We start from the raw sequence: 6,498 nt of genomic DNA, 5'->3' as shown, positions 1-6,498 counted from the left end.
AAGGCAATATCCTAAGGGCCATGTTCACGGGGAAGGGGGATGCCAGGTGGCCTACTCGTGCAGGGCGTATGGAACAAGGGCTCACCAAGAGCCAGTTCAGCAGCTCTGTCCTCTGGCTGTCCAGGAAGCCGGATGAGGGTCCTTGTCTCTTGGATGTCTCTCCTCTCTATTGCACAAACACTGCAGAAACTAGTGATGCTCCGGGACTACAACAGTCCCTGTGAAACCCTCAGGCACATGGGAGTCTGCAGAGGTGCGGTGAGAAAGGCTAAGGATCAGCTGGAATTGAGTCTGGCAAGGGATTTAAAGGACAAGAAGAAGGGATTCTTCAAATACAACAGTAGCAAGAGGAAGACTAGGGAAAATGTGGGCCTGCTACTGAATGGAGCAGCGGCCAGGTGACGAAGGTTACAAAGAAGGCAAAATTTCTGAATGCCTTCTTTGCTTCAGTCTTTACTGCTAAGGGCAGCCCTCAGGAATCCTAGAGCCTGGACGTGAGGGAGAAAGCCCAGAGAAGGGAAGACTTTCCTTTGGTTGAGGAGGAAAGGATTAGAGACCTTCTGGGCAGGCTAGACATCCACAAATCCATGGGCCCCAACGGGATGCACCCACACGTACTGAGGGAGCTGGAAGATGTTGTTGCCAGGCCGCTCTACATCATCTTTGAAGGTCCTGGAGAACTGAAGAGGTGCCTGAGGACTGGAAGAAAGCCAATGTCACTCCAATCTTCAAAAAAAGGCAAGAAGGAGGACCCAGGCAACTATAGGCCAGTCAGTTTCACCTCCATCCCTGGAGAGGTGATGGAACAGCTCATTCTGGATGTCATCTCCAGACATATGGAGGAAAAGAAAGTGATCAGGAGTAGCCAGCATGGATTCACCAAGGGGAAAACCTGCTTAACCAATCTGATAGCCTTCTCTGATGGAATGACTGGCTGGGTAGATGAGGGCAGAGCAGTGGACGTTGTGTACCTTGACTTCAGCAAGGCTTTTGACACTGTCTCCCATAACATCCTCCTAGAGAAGCTCTGGAAGTGTGGGTTAGACAAGTGGACAGTGAGGTGAATTGAGAACTGGCTCAAAGGCAGAGCTCAGAGGGTCGTCATCAGTGGCATAGACTAGAGTCTAGTTGGAGGCCTGTGGCTAGTGGCGTCCCCCAGGGCTCAGTACTGGGTCCCATCCTGTTCAACTTCTTCATCAATGACCTGGATGAGGGGACAGAGTGCCTCCTCAGCAGGTTTGCTGATGAAACCAAGCTGGGAGGAGTGGCTGACACACCTGAGGGCTGTGCTGCCATTCAGAGAGACCTGGACAGGCTGGAGAGTCGGGCAGAGAGAAACCTCCTGAGGTTCAACAAGGGCAAGTGCAGGGTCCTGCACCTAGGGAGGAATAACCCTAGGCACCAGTACAAGCTGGTGCAGCTGGAGAGCAGCTCTGCAGAGAAGGACCTGGGAGTGCTGGTGGATGACAAGTTGACCATGAGCCAGTAATATGCCCTTGTGGCCAGGAAGGCCAATGGTCTCCTGGGGTGCATTCGGAAGAGTGTTGCCAGCAGGTCGAGGGAGGTGATCCTGACCCTCTCCTCAGCCCTGCGGAGGCCTCATCTCAAGCACTGTGTCCAGTTCTGGGCTCCCCACTACAACAGAGACATGGAGCTACTGGAGAGAGTCCAGCATAGGGCTACAAAGATGATCAGAGGGCTGGAGCACCTGCCCTGTGAGGAACGGCTGCGAGAGCTGGGCCTCTTCAGCCTGGGGAAGAGAAGCCTGAGGGGGGATCTTATCAATGTGTACAAGTACCCGAAGGGAGGGTGGCAAGGGGACGGGGACAAACTCTTTTCAGTTGTCCCCTGTGACAGGACAAGAGGCAACGGGCAGAGATTGAAGCACAGGAAGTTTCGCCTGAAGGTGAAGGGGAATTTCTTCCCTGTGAGAGTGACGGAGCCCTGGCACAGGTTGCCCAGAGAGGTTGTGGAGTCTCCTTCTCTGGAGATATTCAAGACCTGCCTGGTTGCAACCCTGTCTAACACGCTCTGGGTGACCCTGCTGAGCAGGGGAGGTTGGACTAGATGATCTCCAGAGGTCCCTTCCAACCTTACCCATTCTGTGATTCTATGATTCTATGAGTGGGATTAGTTAGCCTCGGCCTCAGCCAGCCACTCCCTCTTTGAAGCAAAGTCCCTTTGGGTGAGGACAGTTGCCCTCAGCATCCTCAGGGAAACTTGGAGCCCTTGGCAACTGAATTCCTTGGCTTGGGGATACCCAGTGAAACCTTGTTCCACAGCAAGCAAGATGTAGAAAACACCTGAAGCCCCCCAAACATAGTTTGGCAGGTCAGTCATAGGTGCCAGTCATGCTGGCTTTTAAGAAAGTTTGAGTGTCGAAAGTCTGACAGTAAAACACTGGGGTGTTGCTGGATGCTACAACAAAGTTGGAAAGGCTTGACAGAGAAGGTGACAGAAGGAGAGCACAGAATATCAGGCAGTTTTTGATAGAATCCCTTTGTAAACAATGGTCCTTCCTGTAAGATAAATTGTCAGATTTTCAGCTCTCTCCAGTATGAAAAATTCTCTATCACAATTGAGTTGTATTTTCACCATTTCTTTTCCCTGTTGCTGTTATACAGAGCTACCTCCATAAGAGAAACTGCACCCGACATGTCACTTTTATTCTCTGGCTTGGCTAAACATTTTCTGAAACAGTCTGCTGCCTAGGAGCTTGTCAGAGCCATTGCTGTAATTTTTTCTTCTTCCACTTCATTTACTCTATCATTTCCTGGAAGAGAGTCCCTGCCATTCAGGGCTGCTGCTAAGCACCGATGTCAATCATATCTCCGCAAACCTCATTAATCTGCATACCCTCCTTCACAATCTTGGCGTGCCAGTTCCCTTTGCCTTCCTAGCAGTGACTTTTGCTTTCTTCCTGTTCCCCAATCACGGCTATGTCTACCCTGCACACAGGCCTATTGCACACTACCACATTGAGCTTCTCCCTAAAAATTGACCGCTGTTCTGCCAGCTGTGGAGTGCCACATGTAATGGCAATGGTACTGAAAACCAGCTGCTGTTTGCTTTATTGCCAATATCTCCAAAGAAATCGAGCAGAGACCAAGAGAAAGCTGAGATGGTCCGGTTTTCAGTTTATTCTGTATTTCTGCAGTTTCTAGCTCTCCCAATTAGAGATGCCCAGAAAGGCATTTACACGACGAAATATGAGATTGCTCCAGTAACGTTGACTTGAGTCAGTTAGTATTTGACAGTGGTTTGTGTTCCCTGGGGATTATATATAGTATATCCTTAGCTGCGAGGCTTCAGAGGAAACAATCCTTATAGAAACTAACTTTCTATTAACAGACTATTCTATTTTTTCCCTCTCTAATACTTTATGCCTGATTCATCACAGGTCCAAACACAGTGATAACCAGAAGGAACTGGCGATGGTTTCCTAGTGCTCATATGCAAGGTCCTGGTGGCAATGAGGGAAGAAGGGACTTTCTGTGACTTTCAGTGCTGGCACTGGAGGCACATCAGGCTCAGAGGGATCTGCATTATCAGCAAGCTCCCTCCATTCATCTGTGTCTCCTTCCCTTCTTTGGAGTCTGCACAGTATCCTGCCTTGCAATGGCCAAACACATACAGAGACTTTCTTCTTTACCTTAGCTGTCCTGTGGCAGTATCCTGCCTTGCAATGGCCAAACACATACAAAGACTCTCTTCTTTACCTTAGCTGTCCCATGGTAACCAATGGAGAGCCAGCCTAGCCTCAGAAAGGCTCTCTATGTAGGAGATTCTCTTCGTTGAAGGGATATGTCGAGGTACCTAGATGACAGCAAATACTGAGAAAAAGAGAAGCCACTTCCCCTTTCCCATAAGAAGCTGAAGAGCGAAAAGGCTGTCATTGAGCATCATTTTACACCGAATCTGATCATTGCATTGCTAGCAGCTTCTTTGATGGGAATGTCCAGGAGGTCTGACCAGGGTTCATAACCCCTCTGTGCTGGGCCCTGCCCAGGTGCCGACTGTACTCATCTCTCTCACTGCAATGTACTCTCATAGGCAACCTGCCTAGGTCTCCAGAAACAACCTGACTCCTTCACAGCTTAAGCACAATTAAATGCACAGCTCCAATTATGGATGTGTTTGGGCTTTCCCGTTCACTCTTGAGCAACATTCAGTGCTTCAGAAACTAAAATCCCGGGCAGTGGAAAAGCTCTGAAGCACCTACAGTCTTTACTGTGGCTAGAGTAAAGGGCACGTATGGAGTCATACCTCCCTCCCACTGAGACTGCTCCTGAGAAGTGTAATGGTTAGCAATACTGTTTTGCTGATGATACCGAGCTGGGAGGAGCGGCTGACACACCCGAGGGCTGTGGTGCCATTCAGAGAGACCTGGACAGGCTGGAGAGCTGGGCAGAGAGGAACCTCCTGAGGTTCAACAAGGGCAAGTACAGAGTCCTGCACCTAGGGAGGAATAACCTCATGCACCAGTACAAGCTGTGAGCTGACCTGCTGGAAAGCAGCTCTGCAGAGAAGGACCTGGGAGTGCTGGTGGACAACAAGTTGACCATGAGCCAGCAATGTGCCCTTGTGGCCAAGAAGGCCAATGGTCTTCCAGGGTGCGTTAGGAAGAGTGTTGCCAGCAGGTGGAGAGAGGTGATCCTGCCCCTCTACTCAGCCCTGCTGAGGCCTCATCTCGAGTACTGTGTCCAATTCTGGGCTCCCCACTACAACAGAGACATGGAGCTACTGGAGAGAGTCCAGTGTAGGGCTACAAAGATGATCAGAGGGCTGGAGCACCTGCCCTGTGAGGAACGGCTGCGAGAGCTGGACCTCTTCAGCCTGGGGAAGAGAAGCCTGAGGGGGGATCTTATCAATGTATACAAGTACCCGAAGGGAGGGTGTCAAGGGGACGGGGACAAACTCTTTTCAGTTGTCCCCTGTGACAGGACAAGAGGCAACGGGCAGAGATTGAAGCACAGGAAGTTCCGCCTGAAGGTGAGGGGGAATTTCTTCCCTGTGAGAGTGACGGAGCCCTGGCACAGGTTGCCCAGAGAGGTTGTGGAGTCTCCTTCTCTGGAGATATTCAAGGCCTGCCTGGTTGCAACCCTGTCTAACACGTTCTAGGTGACCCTGCTTGAGCAGGGAGGTTGGACTAGATGATCTCCAGAGGTCCCTTCCAACCTTACTGATTCTATGATTCTATGAATACAATGGAGAGTGAAACAGTTTTTCCCATGAGAATTAATGAATGGATCACTGTTTGAAATGATGTTGGCAGCTTTATCTGAAGGCCCAACCATTAGTATGCTTTTTTATCCTTCACACTTGATTGACTTGATTGATCTTGATTCATCTGAGGAAGATGATGCTGACAAATGAGATTGTTTAGAAAAAGACATTGAGAACTCTCACAACAAAAAATTTATGCTTGGTGTTCATTCTCATGGGTGAAGCAAATGAGATGTTTTTGAGCAGTGGAAACTGCTATGGAAAGCCCACATCCCCTGCAGATGACTATTAGGAGAATCCTGTGTGTGTTTCTTAAGTGCCTGACACATCCTTCTCTATTTCATTAGTTCTTACAGGAAAAATTACTTCACTATCCGTTGAACTCAGTCACTTCACCTATGAGGCTGAACGCTTTGCGTAAAATTTCTGCTGAGAGCATTTTTGCTGCTTCTTTGGAATAGTCTCATTTTCCTCCCCCTCCTTTCCCTCCTTTCAGATGAATCAAGAGTCAATCAAGGGTGAAGGTTGGAAAATGTAGTCATGACAATGGTTAGTGGGGCAAGGGAATAAGCAATCAGCGGAGGAACTCCGAAGTGACAGATAGAGATGTGAAGGACAAAGGGATGTTGCTGGACTGCTGAGGGAGAGCTGGGTCTACATATGACTCTGCCCTAATTTTCATACACAGTTTAGTTTAGGTCCAGATCTTTTCTCCTCCACATGGTTTCTGAACTGGGGAGTATCTCTTCATATTAAATAAGTAGTTTCCTTCTCCTTCAGCTGAGGCTGTGGTCGTACAGAACAATGTGATGAAAACCTGTCTTTTCTCCCTGTCCTTTTCTTTCTGTGTGTTCCTGTGAAGCTGGAGCAATGCGGTGATGCTGCCTTAAGGAAGTGCCCTTGCACCCCACAGTGCGCAGCCACTGCTGCAGTTTCTGCTCCCTGGCACTTCAGCCCCAGTTGTGGAAGCAGCACGACTTTGTTCGGTTGTGCATGACCGGGGGGAGGGGGAGGAGGTTATACCATTTTCTTGACACTCTAAAAATTGTGTCTCAGTTCCCTAACCCATTTTGCAGCGTGGGTTGTGAGTTTTAACACTCATACTGTGTGGTTTCACAACTGGGTGTCAGGTGGAGAAGGGAGATGCCACAGCCTGTGTTTCCTCCAGCCTGCTGCTTCCTGCCCCTCTCCTCCTGCAGCCCACGTGCTTCAGCCAACTGCTCCGGGAAGAAGAGGAGCCGGCCTGGCTGTTTGGCAGAGAAAGTTTTCTGT

Source organism: Rhea pennata, chromosome 1 (assembly GCF_028389875.1).
Source record: "Rhea pennata isolate bPtePen1 chromosome 1, bPtePen1.pri, whole genome shotgun sequence".
Lineage (NCBI taxonomy): Eukaryota > Metazoa > Chordata > Aves > Rheiformes > Rheidae > Rhea > Rhea pennata.
This window is presented reverse-complemented; position numbering follows the sequence as displayed.